Here is a 27,826-nt window from a genome sequence, read left to right as displayed (position 1 = left end):
TTCCCATATGGCAGTCTGCGGTTTGAGTCCCGGACCTGGCGGCTTGCTTTCTTGCTTTCCCTTTCTCTCTCTGTCTCTGTCTGATCAAATTAAAAATTATAATAACAAATGGAATTAAATAAATAAATAGTTATTAAAAAAGAAAATAAATAATAAGTATCAGAGTGGAAACAAAACTGAGAATAAAAGAATAATATAAAATGTGTATGAAACGAAAAGCTTTTTTTTTTTTTGAGAACAACAAACCATTAGCTAGACCAACCAAGAAAAAAAGAAAGAAATAAACCAGATAAATAAAGTTAGTAATGAAATAGGCAGTATTGCAACAAACATTACAGAAATACAAAGGATCACAAGAGAATACAATGAACTACTACACATCATCAGACGAGAAAACCTAGATGGGATGGACAAATCTCTGGACACATACACTATACCTAGATTGAAACAGGAAGAACTAGAAAGCCAGAAAAGACTGGAAAACAAAAGTAACGAGAATGAATCAGTAATAAATAGTCTTCCAAGAAGGAAAAGCTTAGGTTCTGGTGGCTTCATTTCTGAGTTCTACAAAATTTTTGATGAACAATTCATCTCAATTCTCCTCAAACTATTTCTGAAGCGCCAAGTGAAAGGAACCCTCCCAAACTCATTCTATAAAGCATTTGTCACCTCATTACTAAAGCAGGCAAGGATGTAGCAAAAAAAAGAAAAAAAAAAAAGAAACCTACAGACTAATATCCCTGATAAACACAGATGCAAAAATTCTCAATGTACTACCAAATTGAATCCAACAGCACATCAAAAAGACTATACATCATTACTAAGAAGACTTTAGCCCAAGGATGCAAGGATAATTCAACATGCACAAAATGAAAAATGTTACATTAACAGAAGAAAACATAAAAGCCATACAACTACATCAATTGTTGCAAAAAAAGAATTTGATAAAATACAACATCCCTTCATGATTAAGACTGAACAAAATAGATATAAAAGGTATATTTCTCAACACAATAAAAGCAATATATGAGAAATCTATGGCTAGCATTAAGTTGAATAGAGAAAAAGATGAAACCTTTCCCACTGAAAACTTGAGTAAGTCAGGTTATTGACTTTCTCTAGTCCTGTTCAACATAGTATTCCAAATCCTGGCCAACTCAATCAGACAAGAGGGTAAAGTACAATGCATCCAAATAGGGAAGGAAAAGTGACATTGTACATATTTGCAGGTGATATGATTGTAATTTTACACAGAAAATCCAAGAGAATAAAAAAATCCTCCAGAAATCCAAAATAATAAAAATCCAAGAGAATAAAAAAATCCTCCAGAAGTGATCAATGAATTTAGTAAAGTTGCAGGATATAAAATCAATATACAAAAATCTGTAGCTTTTTTATTCACCAACAATGAACACTTTGAGGCAGCATTGAGAAAAGTAATCCTGTGAATAATAGCCACGCACACACAAATACTTAGGAATAAATCTAACCAAAGCAATGAAAGCCCTCTACAAGAAAAACTGAAAAAAAAATGAATATGATACAAAAAAAAATGGAAAGACATTCCTTGTTCTTGGGTTGGAAGGATCAATATAATTAAATGTCAATTCTATTCAACCTAATTTACAATTAAATGTAATCCAATAAAGTTACCATTGACGGTCTTCACAAAAATAGAAAATACAATCATAAAGTTTGTCTAAAATCATAAAGGACACCACAGGCAATACTGTGCAAAAAAGAATAAAGTTGGTGGCATCTCACTACCTGGCCTTAAAATATATTACAAAGCTGTGATAGTCAAAACAGCATGGTACTGGCACACACACAAAAAGACATATAGACCAGTGAAACAGAATAGAGAATGTAGAAATAAAACTAAGCATACAACCAGCTGATTTTTGACAAAGGGCATGAGACAATCTGTTGGAGAAAAGAAAATCTTTTTCAGCAATTGGTGCTGGATAAACTAGATATCCACTGCCAAAAAATGAACCTGGACCCCGATCTCTCACCATTAACAAAAATAAACTCAAAATAGACCAAATATCTAAATGTAAAGCCTCAAACTATAAAACTATGTGTGGAAAACAAAGGGGAAACTCTTGAAGACATTAGAGTAGGCAAAGATTTCTTTTTAAAAAATTATTGATATTATTTTAGTATCATTTGAGATTTTTTTGTGGATGAAAAAAATGTGTTCATTGTAGAAAATTTGAACACAAACACACAATATAAAAGAATTCCTCTTAATATTAGCATGCTACTATAATGCTAGTAATTTTTTTACATCAGCCCTATCTTTGTTTTATGCAAATGTATATGGATTGGTATTGAATACTGTGAGCTGCTTTTTATGTAAATAAAAACTTTATTTAGTTAATTCAAAAAACATTGACAAAATAAATTTCACTTGTAATTTTACATGTGCCAAAAATGAATGAATGGTATTTATAACAATGACTTACAAATTAATGAAATTAATGAAAAACTATAATTTCACAAAAGGTTATAAATATTTGTACACTAGCCAGACCTTTCTTTTAGGCAAAGTGATCTTCTGATGACAGATAAATTAACGAATATACACTATTTGTATATACTGTTGTATATATATATATATTCACAATACTGAATACAATATTTCAGACAATGCAAAAAATGTTTTGATTTGTTTTAATCCTGCAAACAAAAGTTTATTATTTATCATCTTTTTTCTTTCTTTGTTTTTGGTCTCACACCCACCATCCACTACCCATTCTCAACCAACTGCTTTCCCCCCTTACTGTCACTGGCATCCTCACCAGTCCGCTCTGCCATCACATCTTCAGATCTCTCAACCTCTGCCATAAAGTGTAGACATTCACTACAAATTGAGTGGGGATATACAATGTGTATCTTATAGTCTGACTCACTTTGCTCAACATTAAATCTTCTGTATTCATCCATTTTGAGTTGACCAGTAGGATCTCATTGTTCATTATAACTGTGTAATATTCCATAGTGTGTGTGTGTATGTATGTATATATATTACAGTTTTTTAGCCCAATCATCATTAATTTTTTCTTCATAAGACAACTACAGGCAATAAGTTCAAACATAGATAAGTGGGATTATATCAAGCTAATGTTTCAGATAATAGACCGATACTCAAAACATATAGGGAACACTCCATGGGAGCTCTTCTCTGAGTGATATCACCTTTGTTGATACTACTTTGTTAGGGCAGGGAGGCCTTCCCTCTTCTCTCTTTCTTTTTCTTTTCTTTTAATAATTATTTATTAAATTTTACTTTTTACTATTATTTAATTTGCTATAAGTTACATATGCCCACCAGAGACAGAGAGAGGGAATATGAGAAAGCAAGCTGCTAGGTTCAGGACTCAGTACATATGCTCACCAGAGATAGAGAGAGGGAAAATGAGAAAGCAAGCTGCTAGGTTCAGGACTCAAGCTATGTCGGGCATGTGGGAGTTCAGTGCCTTAACCACTATGTCTCTCTCCTCTCTTCTGGTTCAATATTTGAGTCTGAAATAAACTTGACAGTAGACAGATTGACAGGAGAAAACCCATAACAAATCTATTAATGTGCAAGTGTGTATTAGTTAGTCACACGAAGTATAAAAATCAAAAAAAAAAAAAAAGATAAAAGAAAAAGAAAGAAAGGTCAAATGATTGAAACTGAAAATATCCTCTTCATACAGAAGAAGGAAGTGGAGATGTAGGCAATTTTAGAATAAGAGTTATGATTTTCAGGGAGATAAGTTGTCCCAAAGAACACAGAATAGTTTGGGATGTTAGTTTGTACTCTGGGTGTGGTGTCAGCTCCAGCCTTCCTCCCTACCATGTGTGTCATTTTCCCTTGACTCAAGAGATACCTGGGGAAGGGATTCACAACAATGGAGTATATTCTGGAGGATCCAGCCTTTACACAGATAGGGGAACTTCAGCGAAAGCCCTCCCTGCATTTGCTGTTCCCCAGGAGCTCTCAATTTGAAGTCAAAAGTGACAGATTTCGGAATATCATTTTGTGAGCCCCTAAACAACTTCTTTCCTGTTGCTACCACACCTGTAGTTACAGCTTATTCCTGCATTTACACAGGAATGGTTATGTGCTGATTCTCTGGGTTGTTTTGGTATGCTCTTTCTTACTCTTTCAGTGTTCCAATAACAGAATAACCGAGTCCCTGAACTACATACCCTATTATACTTGTACTCTTTGGACTAGGCCCTAATCAAAAGAAACAGCTAGAACCAACCAAACAGTCATCAAAGATGTTGCAGAGGTTCAGTAGCCAGAGAAAGAGCTGAGCCTGGGTTGGGGAGCAGTGGTTGGGTGTGTATGATGGCTTTCTAGTGCAATCCAATTCAGTTGATGACTTCCTGACTGGGTGCATTGCCAGAATGGCCCTCCTACTAGTATTTTCTGCTCACTAGCTAAGTAGCCGTACAGACGTCTCATCCACTTTTGGAACATAGATGGTCAATTTGTCAAATTTAAGGATTATTTCAGGATGAATTCTTGGATTCCATTCAGTTCTAAGTTTCTCTTCAACTAGCTGACAAATTTTGCCCAGAGCCAATTCAGAAAAGTGATCGTGTGTTTTACCATATTCTAAGTGAAGACAGGATTAATAAAGCAGAATGATTTGGCCTTATGGCATCTACTGCCTCCTGGACAGGTAATGGAAATATTTTGGACAATCCCTGTCAGGTTTGGATGAGATAACTGAGCCAGGGGAAGCAGACACGTCATTCTTGGCATGGAGTGCTGCAGCATGGTGACTGCTGTGTCACAGAACAGCCTGGTACCCGTCAGGATGCTTGTGTTCGAAAAGGATCAGTCTACAAGTGTGGCAACAAAATAAAGTTGTAACCAGAAAGCCCATTAAGTTTCAGGGATAGTATAAAAGTGGGTGCTGGACTTGATGCCTGAATATGACATAAATAAAACGACTCTACATTTGTCTTCCAGTAGGTAAAATGCCATGTCTTCTCTGAATACGTTTCAAAAGGGAGTACATTCCATTCATTTTTACCACTTTTCAGACTTCTTTTTGAGTTTGCTGTTTTAAGTGGCAGCTAAATACCCTCATCATCATGCAAGTAACATGGGTAAAGGTTTTGCATTTGTTCCTATGAGTCATTGGGCATGTGTACGCATCCCAAGCTGCCTATGTGCTTCTGGAAAAATCTGTTTTGTATAGATATGTGAAGTGACCCAACTTCAAAGCCTTGTTCCCTCAGGACACAATGATGGTATTAGAAACTGAAGAGAGCTGGGACTCTAAAAAACATAATTTACAATCAGCTTGGGCGTAGCTCACCTGCCAGCTTTCGGGTTGTCACTTAATATGAAAAAGATAGCGTCTGCTGGAAAACGAACACCTGAGACAGTGACATGTCCTGGGTATTGGCTAACTGAAATACCATTTCAATGCGGGTCAGACCATGATGATGTGTAGCTTTCATGAGCGATATTATTTTCTGATCCTAAAACCATCCACAGCAGTTAAAACTGCATACTGGCCAGCCCATGGCATGGTGGTGAAGGCAGCTGGATCCCATTTGGCTGACAGTGTGATTCAAGACCTAAACCTTTTACTTGAGAAACACATTGGGCACATGTGCATGTGTGCCCAAAATTCCCAATGGAGGGTTGGATGGAGGAGAGATTGCACTGTGACTATTTACCAGGTAGAGGCTTGGTTTCTCACTTTTGCTCTTTTTTGTCTCTCTCTAGTAAGCATACGTGCCCTGTGTCACATTGAAAAACAAAAACAACAACTCCTGTGTATGAGTGAGGCTGCAACACAGCTACGACCCATTTTTGGCTTGCACCGCCTGTTGTGTCAACTCATCCCTAAACCACATGCGACATCGGTTGAATGTAAGTGATTCCCCATACGGCTGCATATACAAGCTGAGAGAATGGCATGGTGGTTGGCAAGGAGGCTTGTCAAGGCAGCCTATTCATGCAGCTTACTATACCCTCTGATTTGCTCATTTTTGATCCCTTATATGTCATTTCTAACTTGCGGTGAATTGCTGCAGGGTTCTCTTGATATGATTTGGTAGGTCTGATAAGACAAAGCTAACACTGAGAAGTTCTGAATACATGGTTTCTTGGTGCCCCATGGTCAAACATTTTTTTTTTCTCTTTTGGATCTCAAGAGCAAAAGAGAATTGCTTCTAAAAAGGTGTCTAATTCTTCACTGTATTTGGGCTGGCCTTGATCCAGAACCCCAGAGTCTGTGTTATCATCCTCCATTGGAGCTTACTATGTGCTCTTAACACCTTTTTCCTTTCAGGGGTCTTTTGGCTCATAAAGCCTAGTGACAGGGCTGCTCATGCTGCCAAAGGTCCTATTGCAGAATTTTCTTCTTCCCTGGGCCAACTCAAGTTCAGGAACCTTCTAGGTTAAAGCAGTACGTACAGGTATGAATATATCACCTTCAGAATCTAAATGGTGTGTGCCTCTTACTTCAGGATAGGAAGCATACAATGCTATAATTTTGCTTTTGCTTGAAAGAGTCTACTGGCATGCTCTCCATGATTGGACCCCCAAATGTTTAATGATGCAGCCATTTGAATCTTTGTGAGTCTTATCTCCTATTCTCCATAGTGCATGAGCCTTCTCAAAGCCTCCAGCCAAGTGCAGTCCTCACTCATCCAATGTCCAATTAGCATAATGTCATATGTAATGCATCAGTGTTGGATATCCAGGGATATATTATGACTTGTGGGAGAGAGTTAACATAGCTCTGGGGCAAATTGTAAATATATAGTGCTTTCTGTTTTATATGAATGCACACTGTTTTTAATCCTCTTATCTGAAATAGAAAAGAATGTATTTACCAGATCAGTTGGCCATATACTGTGTACCTGAGTCTGTGTTAATCTGCTCTAGAAAAATACCACAGCTGGCATAGCAGTTGCAATTGTGTCCCTTATCAGAAAGGGTTTTTAATAGTCTACTCTAATAGTCTACTCTAGAACCCCTTTCTTCAGGGGTCATTGGAGAATTAAATGAAAATGGAAACCACCACCCCTGTATCCTTCAGATCCTTAAGGATGGCACTGATTTCTGCCATCCTTACCCCAACCCCTAGAATATGATATTGCTTTTTTTTTTTTAATTTAAGAGAGGTTGTTCTAGAGGTTTCAGTTAGACCTTTGTCACCATGATATCCCTTATTCACAGATGGAGGAGCCAATGATGGTGCTATACCCACTGACTTTAGAGTTGAATAAGTACCCCAGTCACTATTATAAATTCAGGAGCCAGGTAAATGTTGATTTGGTGGGTTTACAGATCCAATGGGCTCCTTCTGACCCCCTATAATCCCCTTATCCTAAAGAAAGGGACACTTCTAATCTTTGAGCATCAATGTCACCTCAGATCCTATGTTTAATAGTCTCTTTTGTCTAACCTGGGGAGATGAACAGTTGTTATCTACCAAGAAATGTTTCCCATAAAACAAGACAAATAAGCTATCATGAATTAGGAATGCATAGAGAGTATAAAAAAATTCCTGACAGAAAAGGGAACAAGAACTGAAAGAAGTATTGGAGCTCATGACCATCATCTTGAAGTCCATATAAATACAGCATATTCCTGAAATACATCTTTTGGGGATTTCTATATAAAAAGATATTTGCTGAGAATAGCAGATAGTGTAGTGGTTATGTTGCTGGACTCCCACACAGATGACCACTGTTCGAGTCCATGACCCAGTGTCTTAAAACTTAACCAGGCGTTGTGTGTGTGTGCATGCCTAAGATCCAGGAGAATGGAGGAGAAGGGATTCTGGCTTGGTCATCCCCCCTGGGGGGTGCTTTCTCATTTTGCCTCTCACTGTCTCTGTGTGTCTCTCTTTCCAGCAAGTGCAAACACCCTAAAGTAAAAACCTCTACAAAAAAATTTAAATAAATAAAAGAAAAGAAAAGAAAAGAAAAAAAAAGTCTGCTAATAAGCATTTGGAGTACATTTATTTTGTTTCAGAAATAAAGACCCCTACCCCTCCAAAGGGATCCCAGGTATTTTATCAAAACAAAATAACTCATTGGAACTTAGTAATTCTGAATTTACAAGCACAGATCCAAGGGAAATACAGATAGAAGCAAATTAAAAGAAAGCATCAGCTATAGTTTACTTTCGCCCTTATGACTGTATGGCCCTTGACAGTTTTAATAAATGTTTCTGCCTAAGTTATTAATTTTGCGTTGTCTGTTTGGCTCGTAGTAAAACTGGTTCCCTGAAAATGGAATATATGCTAATGCTCAGTATTCTAATTGCTTTCAAGTAAAGCAGATTAGCAATATTATGAATCGTGTTGGTTTCTATTTAATAGTTTTGTGGCGATGTGTCTCTTCAAAAATTGATTTACCACAAATGTTGCTTTCTGAAAGACTGAAATAGTGAATCATTTTTGGTCGTGGCATTAAGAGCACTTTCTATTCCTCATATTGATAACTTCCTTTGATTGATATATATCGCTAATGCTTGTGCACATTTGTGTTCACAATGTAGAGGTCACGCTCCACATGCACAGTGAGAGGCCATGTCTATTTTGAGTGGACAGCCTTCAGAGCTCTCAGGGCTCAGCTATTTTGAGTGGACAGGCTTCAGAGCTCTCAGGGCTCAGCTATGGCGTCAGCTGAGCAGGCAGGTAGCCCAGCAGGAGCCAGTTCTGTTGACCTTGGTTCTCACTCACATTATTGCAGGCCTTGGAAGAGACATCAAAGATCATCAGAAGATCCCAAATCAGATACCAGGTTTACCAGAGTCCATTGGGAAGCTTAAAAATATATGTATCTTAATCCTTATCTAGGTCTAATATGTAAAATCTGAATATCCGAAGGACAAGCTTAAAAAACATCAACCAGATCTGAGAATTCTTAATGTGGTCCAACCAGTTTCACGATTTTGTTATGTGTTCAGATCTAGAGTAAGAAGTAAGCAAGTATTGTTAAAAACTCATCAACTATAACATCTAAATGTCAAGCTATTTGTAAACGAGCCTGCAAGGATAGACCAGATGTATTGATTTTTGTGTGATATGGCATTATGAACTGCTGGTCTCAAATGTCCTTTCACCACTGCGCAGAGCAATGGTAGGGCATGTATTGGGTCAAACAAATGAATAAATTTAGGTTTTAGGTTTTTTTTGTTTGTTTATTTTTAGGTGAAGAAAAACAAAAATGAATATGTCATTCAGAAGAGAAGGACCCAAGGGTTTATTTTTCTTCTTGTAACTAAACACTGGTACTTTTGAGAAGTTATGTTAGATTAGGGGCCAGCAGGTGGTATGGAGGTTAAGGCAGCAGGATCTCAAATGGCCAGTTGTGTGGTTTGAATCCCAGACCCAGGGACTTGAAAATCATGTGTGTGTGTGTGTGTGTGTGTGTGTGTGTGTGTGTGTGTTGTGTTTGTGTGTGCCTAAAATCCTGAGAGGAGAATAGAGAAGAGGGATTGTGCAGCAGCCATCCTCCTTAAGGGGTGATTTCTCATTTTATTTTCCTCTCTCTCTCCTGCGAGCACACCCACTCCACAGCAAACTAAACAAACAACGAAAAAGTTATGTTAGATTAAACCAAACCTGTAGTAATTATTTAACAACATTAACTGAGTTCTTCATCCATCTGTAGAAATTAGGAAGTTCTTCATTGCCATCTGCTGGAATCAACGCTGCACTAAATCCAAACAGATGTATTGATAATTTACTGAACTGCCTTTCCTTCTGCAATGGTTTGAATATTCCCACCAAAACCGATGCAGAAATTTGGTCGCCATTGTGGTATTAAGAGGAGGGGCTGAACAAGAGGTGATTGGATCATAGGGCAAAGCCATTGTAGATTAACAGATTGATGGATTAAGAGCTATCCTGAGAGTGGATTGTTATAAAAACCTCTCTTTCTTTGTCTTCTGTTCTCTCTTCTGACTTCCACCCTGCCACCCTGGGATGACCCTCACCAGATGATGGCCCACTGAGACTTTCCAGGCTCCAAAACTGTGAGCTAAATAAAGCTCTATTCTTTATAAATTATCCAGTCCTGGTATTCAGTTATAATAGCCTAAAATGGATTAAGACATCTTCCAGTAGCTTATAGGACTAGTTATGCAGGAATTTGATTAGTCCTAGACCCCAGACTAAATACCAGATGCCATTCACTAAATGCCAGACTCACTGTGTACACAGGGTTGCAGGAATAAGCTGGCATGAATTCCAGCTGGGTCTTCCCCCCATCCCACCCCACCTAGTAATTCATATTCCACTGCATCTCCTTTCTGGCTTTCACTTCTGTGTATAAAATATGTGTACTTTGGTAGTGAATGATTCTGATCCTTAAACGTGAAGAGAATGATCCAATCTCAGTTGTCTGGTGTGATGGCAGAATTGGGAGGGGAGAAGATTCAGCACCCCATGATCGAAGCTGTGAATGTAACTGCACATGCGTGCCCTCCCCATTATGAGTATTCCCCATTTGAGTGGTACATTTGTTACAATTGAGGAACCTGCCTTAGCACACATAATCCCATCTCAGCTTTCTTGCTAAAATCAAATGTAATAATTCTATTTTTATAAGAAATGTTTAGGCCCACTTATATGTATAACTAACTGTGCTCACAGTTTCTTTTATAATTAGAGCAAAAGTTGATTTACTCTGCCTACTTAATACATTTTGGGGGAGAACAGTAGTTGGCATAATGGCTATGCTGCTGGACTCCCATGTTAGTCGACTGCAGTTCAAGTCCCAGACCCAGTGGCTTAAACTCACGCTGGACGTGTGTGCATGCATGCCCAAGATCCTGAGAGGAGAATGGAGAAGGGATTGCAGCATGGCCATCCTTCGGGGGATTGGGGGGGGGTTGATTTCTTGCTTTCTGTCTCTCTGTCTCTCTCTGTCTTTCTGGTAAGTGCATGCACCCTGTAGCAAAAATCTCTCCCCCCCAAAAAAATATATATATATTTTGGGGGACTGATGAGGTGATTATCACCTTTTATATATTCTCTTCCTCCCATCCACTGGACTAATGTGTGAATTCCCACCATGATAGTGTCAACCTTAACTTAAAATTTCTTCTCCAAATAAAATAAAAATATTCCTTGAGAAGGGTAACACTTTGGAGTAAGTAAGTCATTAGTGATATCACTTTTGCATAAGTTTTTACAGTTTATAAATCACTTTCACAAATATTAATGTTTGACATACATAATAGCATACATTCCAGCAACTTCCAGGCAAGAGCAGAGATGAAGCTAAAGAATTATTGTGTACTAGATGTTTTCTAAATGTATACAAGTCACTTCATTAAAAATTATTGAAATACAGGGCCGGTAGGTGACATGGTTAAGACGCTGGATCCCACGTGGCTGACTCTGTGGTTCAAGTCTCAGACCTGGTAGCTTAGGAAATCAGGGTTGCATGAGTGTGCTTGCCCAAGGTCCTAAGAGGAGAATGGAGAAGAGGGGATTGTGGTATGCCCATTCCTCAAGGGAGGCAATTTCTTATTTTCCCTCTCTCACTCTCTGGATATTTCCTATAGCAAAACCTAAAAACAAAACATTGAAATACATTGAATTATAAACATTATCTCCTGCAATACACCCAATATTTATGCAAGATAGTTATTATTTCCTCTCAACTGGTAAGAAAAATGAGAAACTGAGATTAAATAATGTTAATGGTAATGAGGGGAATTAAGCCCAAGCCTGCCCAGAGGGGGAGTGTTTGAGAGCTTAGAGAATAGACAGACACTAGGCAGAAGGCCACTGGCTTGTTCCCTGCATATTTTGGTCTTTGGGGGTTGTTATGCAAAGATGTAAGGAGGAATTGATCCTTAAAAAACTCTTCTCAGAGGGAACCAGCAGTTAGCGTAATGGCTATATCGCTGGACTCCCATGTAGTAGACCACGGTTTGCGTCCCAGACCCGGTGGCTTAAAACTCATGCCGGGCGCGTGTGCGTGCGTGCCCAAGATCCCGAGAGGAGAATGGAGGAGAAGGGATTGTGGCGTGACCATCCCCCCTGGGGGGGGTGATTTCTTGCTTTCTGTCTCTATGTCTCTCTCTGTCTGTCCGGTGAGCGCACGCACCCTATAGTGAAAAACCTCTCAAAAAAACCCCCCAAAAAACAAAAAAAAACCCCCTCTTCTCAGATATACTTCACCCAATTTTTATACCAAACACAAAATAGAGATAAAAAACATTAAAGAAAAAAAATCCATTCTGTTTTTTATTTTAATGAGGGTGGGTATACGAAACATTTTAATTTGAACACAGGGAACTTAAGCTCATGGTTCAAATTGGCTGGAATAACCCAGGGGTGTGCCCTTCCTCCTTGGTCGAGGGAATGCTGGCTCATGGATGAAGTAGGGCACCAGGTAGGTATAGCTTGGCAGAAAGAAGGGCCATACTTAACCTGAAATCTAGTACAGGAGTGTCCTGGGGTAGGGATGTTTTACATACCTGTTACCTTGGGCCTACACCAAGCTACACGTTGATAATGAAGGAAGGCAGCAGGTCCCCTGAGTCTTAAAGGATGAGCCCTCTTTCTGTCTCCGTGGAACACATTTTGTCTCATTCTCTGTTTTCCTTGGTCCTGCTCTTTTTGTTCTTTTTCTTTTTTCCCAGGTCTTCTTCCCTCTGGCATCTGACCAATCCCTAGCTATGACCTCACTGTGATAGGTGATATGTAAGGAAAAAAAGAAGCCTTTTCTTCTTGAAAGGAAGCCTTTCTTTCTTGGAAGTTGGTGGAGGAGAGTGGGAGTGGAAATGGGGAGAAAAATGATTTTGAGCTGGGTCATTGTTGAGGACCCAGTTCAAGTGCCACCTACTCCCTAAAGCCATCTGTGAGTGGCAGTACCACTCTCTCCTCACAATCCCACAGCCTCCATTTACCTTGAAAGGGACACTTAACACATGCTGCCTTACTTCACGGTTTCTTACACACAGAGTTTCTTTTCTTTTCCTTTTTTTAAAAAGAATTATTTTACTTTGTTTATTTATTTAATTTATATTTGACCAGAGAGGGACACACACACACACACACACACACACACACACACACAGAGAGAGAGAGAGAGAGAGAGAGAGAGAGAGAGAAAGTGAGAAGGCAAGCCACCAGATCCAGGACTTGAACCATGGTTGGCCATGTTCAGTGTCCTTAATCCCCACGCCACCTGCGGGCCCCTGACATGAGTTTATTTTCCAGATTATCAATTATCCTGGACAGATTTCCATTAATTTAAAAAAAGGTCATTTATCTTTTCCATGAAAGAGAGAGAAAGATAGAGTGTGCAGGGAGGCTGTGGGACACAAACTTGGGACTTTCCAACATGGTGAGCTCTCACCAAAAACCCTCTTAATGTAAAGGGAAACAAGTGATGTGTAAGTTTGCCATTTGGCATCATCCCAAGGGCAGAGGAGAATTATCCTGTAAATTATACCAAAAACGTCTTCAACAGCAGTAATGCAAACTCAGACTGGAATGGGTAATGAATTTAGGAAGCCAGTGAGGTATGAATTATAAATGTATGCATATCTTAAGATGCTCATTTATTTATTTGATTCACCAAATTGATCTTTTACAATAAATCTACATGCATGGCATAAAGACCAACAGAAAGTAACATTTAATTAAAATGCATAGAGCTTATCAAAATTCTGTAAATGATTGACATTAATCCAATTTTTGAATAAATATCAGCAGTGAAACCCAAGTTTCCAGCTCCATTGTGTAGCATTTAATAATCACCCCAACCCTCTTGTACTAGGCTGTATACTTAGTTATGCGTGTCAATCACATCAGCATTACCTCTATGTCAATATGCAGTAGCTAATATAGAGACTGGTTGCTCTGAAGTTATAAAGGTGAGAGATGATTCAGTTAACCCTGATGTCCTTAAACACTGTGCTGCCATTCTTTGTGTTGAATCTTTGCAATTAAAATTGAATTGAAAGTAAAGGCTGGACTTATTACAGGTTGAGCATCCCTTATGAAAGATGCTAGGGATCAGAAGTGTTTTGAATTTTGGATTTTTTTTTTGACTTTGGAATATCTGCATACGCGTAATGAGATTATCTTGGAGATGGGACCCAAGTTTAAACACGAAATTTGCTTATATTTTATTTATAGCTTATACACATAACCTGCAGGTAATGCTATACTCTATTTTCATCTTGCAACACATTGCAACCCATCACATGAGGCCAGGTGTGGAATTTTCTATTTATGGTGTCATGTTGACACTCAAAGTTAGAGGTTTTGAAGCACTTTGGATTTCAGAATTTCAGATGAGAGATGCTCAACCTGTAATAACAGAAACATTAGCCTCACTTGGTAAAAGAAAAACAAAAACAAGCTCATTTAGTAAGTCTGCTTGCAATTTTCTGCAATTAAAGTTTTAGTAACAATGCTGTCAGCTACTGCAGGGATCCTCTGTTTTCAAATATAATTACGAGAATGAACAGTTTGCAGTCTTCCCGCTAGAGGGCGATAGACACTAAAGAGTTGCCTTTTCAAGGATTGTTGAGCGGGATCTAATGCAGCGAATCTGACCTAGTCACTGGGAGGCTAGTTCCAGACTTCCTGTGACCAAGTTATCTCTTCAACAATTCAATTTTTTTATTAGTATAGTTAACAAATTACAATATATTTAAAATTGATTTTCTAGTTTAAAAATAAATATTCACTGTTGGAAGATAGAAAAGTTCTTTAAAATAGGAAGAACATTTTAATTCACCTATAACATCTATTTCCAGAACCAAACACAACTAATATTAGTTTTAACTGTAGGGACTTGCTAGGAGTTAAACATTCTTGAGCAAAAAACCTACAATTTCATATAGTTTAACTTAAAGTATAAAATTGATTTATTTTTTCTTAAGTGTATGTAGTGATAATGCTTTGGTTTCCCCCCACATGATACTGTATAGAAATTGTGAATTAAATATAAGAAGCACTGACATTTCTTAAAAACCAACTATATTCCAGACCTTCTCCTAGACTCTAAGGATGCAATAATGAGAAAGGTAGACCTAGCCCCAGCCTTCTCAGAACTATATTCTAAACTCTGCTTCTTCTAGGAGATTTGTTGAAACTTTCAACTAGCCCTGATTGCTTTCATAAGAATATATTAGGTCAGGAGGTGGCATGGTGGTTCAGGCACTGAATTCCCACATTCCCAACTGCGGTTTGAGTCTCAGGCCTGGCCGTTTGAGAATCATGCCTGGTCCATGTACATGTATGCCCAAAATCCTGAGAGGAAAATGGAGAAGAGACTGTGGCATGTCCATTCCCTCTGGGGCATGATTTTTCACTTTCCTCTTTATCTCTCTCTGATGAGCACACAAACCCTATGACAAAACCTTAAGAAAAAAAGAATATATTAATTATTAGTCAAAAAATTTTTTTTAATTTTTTTTTGCCACAGGGCACATGCACACACCAGAAAGAGAGAGAGAAATAGTGAAAGGGAAAGTGAGAAAACACGACCCAGGAAGGATGGCCACACCACAATCCCTTCTCCTCCTCTAAGGATTTTGAGCACACACGCACATGTGCCTGGCATGATTTTCAAGCCTTTAAGACAGGGTCAAAATCTTATTTGAAATCGTTTAGTCAACTTTACCTGTCATTATTTTTATTTTTTTGGTTTCTTAGAGCAATAAGAAAGGCGTCATTAAATTGTGTTAAGTATTGTGTGTAATAGAGAATACAGAAAATGTGTTGATTTCAAGATGTTTATAATCTATTTGGGGAAATGAGATTTACAGTGTTGCAGAAATGAATGAAAGTGAAATAGGCAGAATAATGGTATAAGGTGCACTGATATTTGGCTATAGAAGTTCAAAGATGAAAGGAATCAGAACTAGTTGAAATTTTCAACAAAATTCCAAGAAGCAGAATTTAGAATATAGTTCTGAAGGGACCAGCAGATGGTATAATGGTTACGTCACTGGACTCCCAGGTAATTGACCACAGTTTGAGTCCTGGACCTGGCAGCTTTAAACTCATGCCAGGTATGTGTGTATGCATGCCCAAGATTCTGAGAGGAGAAAGGAGAAGAAGGGATTATGGTGTGGCCATCCCCCATGGAGGGTAATTTCTTACTTTCTGTCTCTCTGGCAAGTGCTCATGCCCTATAGCAAAAATCTCTTAAAAAAAAAAGAAAAAGAATATATAGTTCTGAGAAGGCAGGGGCTAGGCCTACCTTTCTCCTTACAGCATCCCTAGAGTCTAATGCAAGGTCTGGAATATAGTTGATTTGTAAGAAATGCCAGTGCTTTGTATGTAAAGAAGGTGCTACTGGCCTCTGAATGAAGGACATGTCATTTGGAGATATTTTTCAGTAGCTTGAGGAAGCTATTAATTTTTGTATGGGGTTTTTCTACTATCTTTAATTAGAGGAGTAGTTAGGTTCTAGAATACTGTTTAGGGCCACAGATCAGAGTGGAGAGTGAATTGATTCTTGCTGCAAGTGAACTTTTAACCTTGGCTTCATAAACAGGGAATGAGCTAATCTGGCATAGATAATATATAAAATACGCTCTGCAATAGTGTGTCACGCCTGAAAATGATGATACAATTATGTGAAATATGAGGGGCTATATCATGTAATTTTTCCTTGCAAGATCCAAAGTAAAGGCAATAAATAAAAATAACTTTGGGGGGGTTGGGAAAAATGTCTGATTTTGAATTTTTCCCCTTACATTTCTCTTTAAAATCTGAACATAAACTTATGTTCTGAATAAAGTGAGAAAGCTACAATGAAAATCACAAGGCAAGGTTAGCCAGACATTTTAAATGCTTTACAGATTTAGAAACTGTATTCTGGTTTTAATTTTTCTATGCTATATGATCAGTGCTGGCTTTAGGCCATGCATCTCTTAAATTGGAAGCCCTTTGCCAGGTAGAACATTGCTGGAGGTTATTAGAGCTGCCAGTTCTCTCAGCACATGGGTCTTATGGAGTCGACTCTTTTTCACCGGCCTGGGGCCTGGGTAAAACACTTATATTCAATGCATTTAAATTTGTAATCAGGTAACCACATTTCCCAGGTTTATGAGTTATAAAAAATATATAGCCAGGTTTATTCAAGATATAAAATCTAGCTACAGTTTCCTATATTGCACACAAAACAATGAAGCAGCTTAAATATTTACCATTACTGTTGACTGTGACATTAGAAATTATAATCTCCTACTGGATTAAATATTAATTAATTACAGTGATGGTTAAAAATAACACACACTGAAACTATTTAAAATGTTGGGGGGCTGATAATAAAACATGACACTACGTGAAGCAGACTCACATGGGTAGTTATCTGGGTCATGACCAGAGATCTCTGTATGTACTCTAGGTATGTGTGGTCCCATAATCTAGATTGTCTGGACTGAGATAGATCACAGCATCAGGACCCTGGTCAAGGGAGCTGTCTTTCTCTCTCTGTCTGTCTCTCTTTATCATTCATGGAATAAGTAAGTAAAAAATGTTAATGAAGATTATCGTTTTACAAATTACTCTGCTTTGAGAGCTGGGTTCTTGTGTGGTAGTGGCTATTAATTAGCTCTATGTTCTTTGTCAACTAGCATCTCATTCTTGGCCCTCTTTTTCTTATCTGTAAAATGGGTAGATTGAACTAGGTGATCTTAGATACTTCCTTGCTCTGAAACTATGTGCTTCATGTATAATGGCTCATCCAATGTATTTTAGGTGTATGATTCTGAACTTGCCTCTGTATGTTAGTCTTGGAAAAGGTCTTTTCTGGTTGAGAAAAATTACATTATTTATATTCACTTATATGTCTATTCTAAAGTTTTATCACTAAAGGCAACCTATGGAGTAGGAGAAAATATATGCAAACCATACATCTGATCAGGGGTTAGAAACCGAAATATATAAGAAGCTCAAGCAACTCAGGAGCAAAATACCAAATAACTTGATCTGAAAATGAGCTGAGGACCAGATAAACATTTCTCAAGACATACAAAAGGCCAACAAGTGAATGAAAGGTTCTGAGCATCACTAATCATCAGACAAATGCAAGTCAAAATCATAATGAGCTATCACTTTACATCTGTTAGGATGACAATGATCAAAAAGCCAAAATATAAAACCAGATTTATACAGTTGTTTGAGAGGATGTCAAGAAAAGAGAGCCCTTGTACACTGTTGGTGGGAATGTAAACTAGTACAGCCATTATGGAGGTTTCTCAAAAGACTAAAAATAGAACTGCCATATGATCCAACAGTCCTACTTCTGGGTATATAGGTTGAACATGTCTAACCCAAAAATCTGAAATTTTAAATGCTCCAAAATTTAAAACTTTTTGGGTGCTGACGAGATACCACAAATAGAAAAGTCCATGCCTGATCTCAAGTGGTTTCAGCCAAAACACTGAAATACAAAAGTATAAAATTACCTATGGGTCTACAGTGTATATTATCCCAAGCTGACCTAAACATACTGTTCATGCATGCCTAAGATCTCAACTAACTGGAGAGCTGGGTAAAGAAGATTGCACTGGGATGAGATTCAATCAAAAGGTACTTCTCTCTCTTTTCTTGGAATGTATATGCACATGTACACATGCCTTCTCATGAAATAAATAAACAAAACAAAAGAAAAATATGCTTGGGATGAGAAGTGTTTTGGATATTAGGTTTTATTCAGATTTGGAAGTATTTGTTTATACATAATGAGGTATCTTGGGGATAGAACCCAATTCTAAAGACAAAACTCATTTATAATTCAGCAGTAACTGCATGATATCACTTATACGTGCAATCTAAGAAAGTTGAAACTATAAAAGCAGAAAGTAGAGTGGCCATTGCCAGGACCAAGAGTTGAGGAATGGTGTAATATTGGCTGAAATGTACAAAGATTCAATTATTCAGGATGAATATGTTCTGGAGATCTAGTGCACAGTATGGCTATGATAGTTAATAATACTCTAATGAATACTACTACAGTAATATTATTGTAATCATACTTAAAATTTGCTGAGAGAGTTGATCTTAAGTGTTCTTCCTACACATAAAAATTACAATTTTATGGGATGATGAATTTTAATTGTGATAACAATTTCACAACGTACGCATGTATACATATACTTAAAAATCATGTTAGGCACCTTAAATATATATAATTTTTATTTGTTGAATATACCTCAATAAAACTAGAAAAGCAATAAATCAAATGTCTAACATTTTATAACTCTGACTTAAAAACAATGAATGATTTCCACTGTTCAGGCTTATTTTTTGTAGATAGAACTGAGAGCATCATGTATTATCTTGCCTGTCTTACAGTTTAGTAGTTTGAGAAAAACTAAGAGGATTTGATGAAGAGAGAAACAATAGAGCCATTTTAAGTATGAGATGGTGACAAAACATTCCAGCTGAGATGCAGTGAAGGCAGTGAGAAATCAAAAAATAAAGCATGAACATTTTACATCTTATTTGAATTAGGTATTTGGAAACAGGATCTCTCAGCAGCCAACACACTATAAATAAAATTCTATTGCTAACTCCAAGTCCCTATGAATTTATACAACTTATCTGCAAGTACATGGTTTTAGTTTTGTCATAAGTAAGAGATGGCATAGAAATCTCGTCATCTGATGTCTGTTCATAGGTGATATCACACTTCTCTGACTAGAAGCTATTGCTAGACTCAATTTTCTTGACTTAAGGATTATAGTGAATATGATATGTGCATATGTGTAGGGGAGAGAAGCTAAATATATGAGAGAATTTCAAAAAGTTTCTGAGAAAAATGCAATTATAATACAAGTTTATTTTGGTGCCAAAAATTTTGAAAGTTATGCATAGTGTTCTCAGAATATACATTTTCCATGAACTTTTTGAAGTCTCCTACTACTTAATGTATATGACTCCTATAGGCATCAATTATCTCAGAACTGCAATATATTTATCTCTGGTTTATTTCCAGGTTTATACTCTTACATTTTCTGTCCTGATGATTTTTCTTCTTTGGATTTTACCTGAGTAGACAAGCATGAAATGAATTTCTCATTGCATTTTATGAATGTCAGGAATTCTTGCAGCTCAATATCACTGATTAGTAACAGTTCTTACTCTAGGGATGGATGGTGGGTGCTCTGTACACCACCCAGCATCCCTTCAACTACCAGGTGCTCTGAGTGTTGTGTGCTAACAGCACACAGCTGAGTCTTTTCCCAGGCATACTCTTGGCTAAAATGGTGGTCTTAGTCCAGGTTCCATCACATATTTAGGGCAGTTTACATTTAATGATTGGTCAGTGTGGATGCACAAAGGCCTGGTCTTCTTGCTTCAAGTCTGGACAGTTCTGAAGGGCTATCCCATCAGTATGGTTTTCCACAGGATTCATTGAAGCTTTGTTGAGACCTTGGTCACAGCCACATCATAGTTCAATCTTTTGCTTTACCCAATCCTGCTTCCCTTTCTGCCTTACATGTATTGTTCCTCAAAGCTCTCTCCAATGAGCCTTCTGCATACTAATCTGTGTCAAAGCGTGTTTTTCTGGAGCAGACCAAAGAAAAGATCATTTTCCCATTTAATGGTGTGAACGTGTGTAGTGTCTATATTGGGTCTCTAGTAAGATGAACTCATCACTGGAAACGTGAATATTAGCTGCCTAGAATCTTATCTCAATTCTTCAATGTTTGTATTTAACATTCTAGCATCTAGTAGTTTTTTTTTTTTTTAATAAATGGGTGTAATCTTGTTGTTCTAGGGCAAAAATGACTCCTCTTGCTTTTTGCGAATATCCATAAAACCTAATTTCCTCTTTCGATATATTAAAAAATTATAAGATACAGTATGTAATTATTACCTCTTTTAATAGTGTCTATATATTATTTTGCTTGTTTGCCTTTTTCATCTTCATTAGAATTAAAAACTAAAATGCTTAACTTTGGTTCCAGAAGAAATAATTAATATAGCTGAACACATATGTAGTTAGATTTTTTCTTATGATTATTTTTCATTGTTGTCACTCAAATCACAACCACTAAAAAAAGAAAAAAAATGAAACTTTCAAAAAGATAGCCTAAATTAATGCTAATCCATTCCAGTTCATATGCCCATGCCCTGTACTTTGTATGGAGAGTAAATTTTTCTAAATATTCAGGTTTGGTTTTAGTTACAATTGAACTTGATAACTTTCATCTATCTATTTACCAAGCCAAAAGAGATCCTGTGTGCACTTGCTGAGAGAGAAAGAGAGAGAGAGAGAGAGAGAGAGAGAGAGAGAGAGAAAAGACAGAGAGAGAGACAGGGACAGAGATGGTGATAGGGAAAGTGAGAAATCACCCTCCCCCAAAAGAGATGGTCATGCCACAATCCCTTCTCCTTGGATCTTGGGGCATGCACACATGTGCTAAGCTTGATTTCCAGCCACCAGGTCCAGGACTCAAACCATGGCGGACCAGTGATGTAATCACCTTGACATCTACTGGTCTCTTGTGTTTTTAGAGACATTTTTACTATAAGGCATGTGCACTGGCCCAAGACACAGAGAGAGGAAGTGACATGTGCCCGGCATGAATTTCAAGTCACCAGGTCTGGGGCTTGAACCATGGTCTACCACGTGGGGAGTCCAGCACCACAACCACTATGTCACCAGCTGACCCCCAAGTGAGATTGTTTTAATATATGCTGCTTAAAGAAGATTTGGTGGTGTAGTAGTAAAATGCAGTGGTCTATGAGGCAATTTCCATATGGCAAAGTTTCTGGTTTTATGCTACAGGAATACATAAAACTTATTTCAATGTGTTGATCATGAGGCCAGCAAGTGGCATGGTGGTTAAGGCACTGGACTCCCACATGGCCAACTGTGGTTTGAGTTTGAGACCTCATGACTTGCTTTCTGATTCCCCCCTCTCTCTTTTTCTCTGTCTCTGTTTGGTGAGCGCACATGCCTTGTAGCAAATTAATAATAAAAACAATAAATAAAATAATTCCTAAAAAATATGTTGTGACAGTTCCTATTTTGACTAATAAAGATGTATTTGAGCCTATTTACAACGATTTAAAATTTGAAATCCAAGGCAGCAATTTCTTTTTTACCAACCAGTAGAAGATGCCCTCTGACACTTTTATAGCTAGAGAAGAGAAGTCAAAGCTTCAAGGGACAGGTTGGCTTTCTTGACAGGAACTAATGCAGCAGATGACTTTATATTGCATGTAATACTTAATTGCTATTCATGAAAATCCTAAGGCCTTTAAGAATTACCCTAAATCTATTCTACCTGTACTCTATAAGTGAAACAACAAAGTCTGGATGATAGCACATCTGTTTATAGCACATTTTACTAAATATTTTAAGCCCACTGTTGAGACCTCCTGTTCAGAAAAAGAAAAGTTTTCCTTCAAAATATTACTGCTTATTGTATACCTGGCTACCTAAGAGCTCTGATGGACATGTACAAGGAGATTAATGTTTTCATGCTTCCTTAAACTACATCCATTCTTTTTTTTTTTTTTTTTGAGAGATTTTCACTGTAGGGTGCGTGTGCTCGCCAGACAGGCAGAGAGAGACATAGAGACAGAAAGCGCGAAATCACTCCCCCCCAGGGGGGATGGTCACGCTGCAATCCCTTCTCCTCCATTCTCCTCTCGGGATCCTGGGCACGCACGTACATGCGCCCGGCGTGAGTTTTAAGCCACCGGGTCCGGGACACAAACCACGGTCGACTACGTGGGAGTCCAGTGACATAGCCATTATGCTAACTGCTGGTTCCCAAACTACATCCATTCTATAGTCCATGGATCAAGAGGTAATTTCAAAGTGCTACAGCTGCAACAAATAGTTATTCTTTTGATGGATCTTGGCAATATAAATTGTAAAGCTTATGGGAGCAGAGCCTACTTCCATCTGCAGCCCTCTATTCAGTCAGAGAAACCAAGGTAGGGCCATTTACTGCCCCCCACCCCGGCCCGCTCCAGCCCCAGCCCAGCTCTCCCAATCTCAGAGTCCCCCTCCTCCCTGCCAGGAAGGGCAACTCTCAGCTTTTCAGCAGAGCCCACTTCCATTTGCAGCTTCCTGCCCAGTCAGAGGAACTGAGACAGAGCCATTCACTGCCCCCAGCTCCAGCTCTAGCTCCAGTCCAGCTCTCCTAACCTCAGAAACCCCTCTCCTCCCTGCCAGAAAGGTAGGCTATTTTATTTTTTCTTTCTTTCTTTTGCTAATTCTTTACTTCTCCTTACCCCACAGGGCAGCTCCCAGCTCTCTAGCAGAGCCCACCTTCATCCGCAGTCCCCTGCTGAAATCTGCATAATTTTTTTTCTTTTTTCTCTTTCATATTCTTTTTTCTTCCCTCTTATGTTTTCATCTTCTCCTCATCCTCCTCCCACCCAAAGGGACTAGTCAGGTCTAGAATCATAGTTTTCAAACATCCTAGTATTATGAGGCTCCCTGGGATCCTTGCCCTATACTGAACCACCTGTGAAAAAGGAGAAACTGCTCTTCAGATATCTGAATAGGAGACTCCTTTCCTGGTGACCACATTGCTAAACATAGCAGAAGAAGGACTTTGGCACACATCAACCCACAGCAAAAGGGAAGCAAACTCGTACCCAGTGTCAGAAACATTCTCCAAAAGGTATCCAAAATTGAATACATCACCCAATGGTTAAAGGTTGCAGTAGACCCTCAAGTTTGAAAAAATTAGGAAATATGTTTCCATCAAAAGAATACAATAACTCTTCTCTATCTCTTGAAAAACAGAAATGTCAGAGAAAAAGTTCAGAACATTCATAGTAACAGAACTTTATGAATTGGAACAGAAAAAAGACAATGAACTCCAGGAGATGAGGAAGTCCTTCCACGATTTGAAAGAAGCAATGGACATCATAATAAAGAATCAGGTGGAGCTATTAGAGATGAAGTCTGTAATGCAAGAAATCAAAAATTCTCTCAAAAGTATTAAAAGCAGATTAGATCATGCTTAAGATTGAATCTCAAATGTAGAAGATAAAACCTCTGATTTAGAGAAAAACACCAAAAAGATAGAGAAAATAACAAAAAAAGTAGAGTAGTATACTAGAAATACTATATTCTATTAAACATTCCAACATCTAAACAATTGGTATCCCAAAAGGTGAAGAAACTAATAAGGGCATGGAAAATCTATTCCATGAAATCCTGGAAGAAAACTTTCCACGTCTGGAGAAGCACTCAAACAGCCAGACCCAAGAAATAAAAAGGACCCCAAATAGAATCAACCCAAGATCCTCTCCATGGCACATCTTAACCAAACTGGCCAAAGACAAGATAGTAAACTTGGCAAGAGAGAAACATCCAGTGACTTACAAAAGTCATCCCCTCAGGCTAACACCAGACCTTGCAATGGAAACAATGCACCCAAGGAAAGAATGGAAAGACATATTGAAAGTATTAAGAGAGAAACAATTTCAACCAAGATTATTATATTCAGCAAGATTATCCTTCATATGGGGGAAAAAAAAAGCTAAAATCTTTTCAGACAAACGAAAGAATTCAAAAGAATTTGCCAACACCAGACCAGCTCTTCAAGAAACTCTGAAGAGAGTCTTGTTACAGGAAAATTAAAGAATGAACAGACAGAAATAAGGGAATAAAGAACAATCAAGACAATGACCAACTTAAAGGTAGGAACAGCTCCAGATATATCAATAATAACAATGAATATTAATGGATTAAATTCTCCAATCAAGAGATACAGACTGGGGGAATGGATTTAAAAACAAAAACAAACAAAAAAACCCAGAAACCCTCTATGTGTTGCCTACAAGAAACCCATTTCATGGATAAAAACATATATAGACTAAAAGTGAAGGGCTGGAAAAAGGTATTCTATGCAAATGGAAACAAACAAACAAACAAAAAAAAACAAAAAGAAAACAAAACACTGGAGTCAAAATAGGCTTTAAAACAAAAACTGCACGAAGAGACAAAGAAGGGTACTATACAGTAGTAAAAGTAATCTATCAGGAAGATATAACGCTTATAAATATCTATGCACCTAACTCAAGAGCATCTAAATATTTGAAGGAAAGACTAGTAAGATCTAAAAGGAGAAATAGACTGCAAACACACTAACTGTTGGTGATCTCAACACCCCACTATCTCCTTTGGACAGATCATGTAGACAAAAAGTAAGCAAAGAAGTAAATGATCTAAATGATACCGTAAATCAAATGGACTTAACAGACATCTATAGAACCTTCCAACCAAAAACCATGAGATACATTTTTTCTCACCTTCACATGGAACCTTTTTGAAGATTGACCACGTGATAGGGCACAAAGCAAGCCTTTACAGATTCAAAGGCATAGAAACTATATCCAGCATATTCTCTGGCCATGATGGAATTAAACTTGATATTAATTTCAAGAAAAATCCTCAAAAACACACAAATACATGGAAACTAAATAACCTACTCCTGAATGACTTCACAACTACTGAAGAAATGAAGACTGAAATCAAAAGATTCATGGAAGCCAATGACAGTGAGTACATGAATTTCCATAATCTTTGGGACACTGCAAAGCAGTCATAAGGGGGAAGTTCATAGCAATTAGTGCATGTAAGAAGAAGATGGAAAGAAGGCAACTGAACCACCTAACATCATGCCTCAGAGATTAAAAGCACAACAGCAAAAAAATCCAAAAACCTCAAGGAGAAAAGAAATAATAAAGATCAGAGCAGAAATAAGTGAAATAGAAAATAAACAAACTATAGAGAAAATAAATGAAAGTAAACGCTGGATCTTTGAAAAGATAAAATCAATACACTACTAGCTAGACTAAGAAGAAGAGAGAAAGAACCCCAGTAAATCAAGTTCACATTGAAGCAGGCAATATAACAACAGACATAATAGAAATACAAAACATCGTTAGAGAATACTATGAACAACTATACGCCAACAAACAAAATACGGAAGAGATGGACAAATTTCGGGACACATAATCTACTAAGATTGAGTCAGGAGGATGTAGAAAGTCTGAATAGGCCGTAACAAGCCATGAGATTGTAATAAATAACCTCCCAACAAAGAAAAGCCATGGTCCTGATGGTTTAACCTCTGAATTCTACAAAACTTTTAAATAAGAGTTAACCCCCATTCTACTCAAGTTATTTCTAAAGATCCAAAAGGGAGGAACTCTCCCTAATTCATTCTATGAAGCCTCCATCACCCTTATACTTAAAACAGACAAGGACAAGACAAGGAAGGAAAACTCGAGACCTCTGATGAAAACTATATATCTCTGATGAATATAGATGCAAAAATTCTCAACAAGATACTAGTAAATTGTATCCAACAACATATAAAAAAGATTGTACGTCATGACCAGGTAGGCTTTATTCCAAGAATGCAAGGATGGTTCAACATATGCAACACCATGAATGTAATATACCATATTAACAGAAAGAAAAATCAAAATCATATGATCGTATCAATTGATGCAGAAAAAAGCATTTGATAAGATATAACATTCTTTCATGATCAAGACTCTTAGAAAAATTGGCATTGAAGGGTCATTCCTCAACACAATAAAAACTATGAAAAACCTGTAGCTAACATCATATTGAATGGAGAAAAATTGAAAGCTTTTATACTAAAAACTGTTACAAGACAAGGATGCCCACTTTCTCCACTCCTTTTCAATATAATACTGGAAGTCCTCACCAATGCAATCAGAAAGAGAATAAAATAAAAGGCATTAAAATAGAAGAAAAGAAATAGTGAAATTACCTCTATTTGCAGATGACATGATTGTATACATAGAAGACCCAATGATATCCATGAAAAAAATCCTGGAGGTAATAAATACAGTAAAGTTGCAGGATACAAAATCAACATACAGAAATCTATAGCAGTTTTATATATGAACAGCAGGCAGATTGAGATAGAACTGAAAAAAGTAATTCCATTTACCATAGCCACAAAAAGTGTAAGATACCTAGGAATAAACCTAACCAAAGAAATCAAAGACCTCTATAAGGAAAACTGTAAGAAGCTAAAAAGAGAAATGGAAAATGACACAAAAAAGTGGAAGGACATCCCATGTTACTGGATCAGTAGAATTAATGCAATCAAAATGGCAATTCTATCCAAATTAATATACATATTTAGCGCAATCCCAATCAAAGTAAGAGACTTTCAAGGGACCAGCAGTTGGCGTAATGGCTATGTCTCAGGACTCCCACATAGTCAACTACAGTTTGAGTCCCGGACTGGTGGCTTAAACTCATCCTGGGTGCAGGTGCATGTGTGCCCAAGATCTGGAGAGGAGAATGGAGTAGAAGTGATTGCGGCATGGCCATCCCCCCTGGAGGGGTGATTTCTTGCTTTCTGTCTCTCTGTCTTTCTGGCAAGGGCACGCGCCCTATAGCACAAACCTCTAAAAACAAACAAACAAAAAGTACCAGAGACTTTCTTCACAGATCTAGATTGCACTTGCAGGAACTGATTGGCTGTTTATAGTGCCAGCCACTTGTTCCTAACTCGTTGATTCAGCCAGTATCCTCCCAGAATGAAGCAGTTGTGGGATTCATCTCCTGTAAAAGGAAGAGGATTAAAACCTTTCTGAGGGCCCCGCTGAAGTCGTTAACAGAGGAATAACATGAGGCGGGATTAGGTAGTCATGCACAGGAGTGAACGTTGAGAGTGGAATGAGACACATGGTGATATTGATAAATCAGAGCTACTTACTGTTTCTGATGGTTAGAAGGGACCAGCCTTTTCCAAAGAAGACAATCCCAGAGGACTCTTAGAGGAGAGCAGTTTTGCAGCCTGTTTCCAAAGTATAGAGAGGCTTACTTG

General features: G+C 37.8%; 1 pseudogene; it reads left to right on the top strand.

Moving 5' to 3' along the window:
* The first annotated feature begins 8,564 nt into the window (after positions 1-8,564).
* LOC102479005 (KRR1 small subunit processome component homolog pseudogene) overlaps positions 8,565-27,826 on the top strand; it is a 20,949-nt pseudogene continuing 1,687 nt past the window's right edge.

Source organism: Tupaia chinensis, unplaced genomic scaffold, assembly GCF_000334495.1.
Source record: "Tupaia chinensis unplaced genomic scaffold, TupChi_1.0 Scaffold000272_1, whole genome shotgun sequence".
Classification (NCBI taxonomy): Eukaryota; Metazoa; Chordata; class Mammalia; order Scandentia; family Tupaiidae; genus Tupaia; species Tupaia belangeri.
This window is presented reverse-complemented; position numbering and strand designations above follow the sequence as displayed.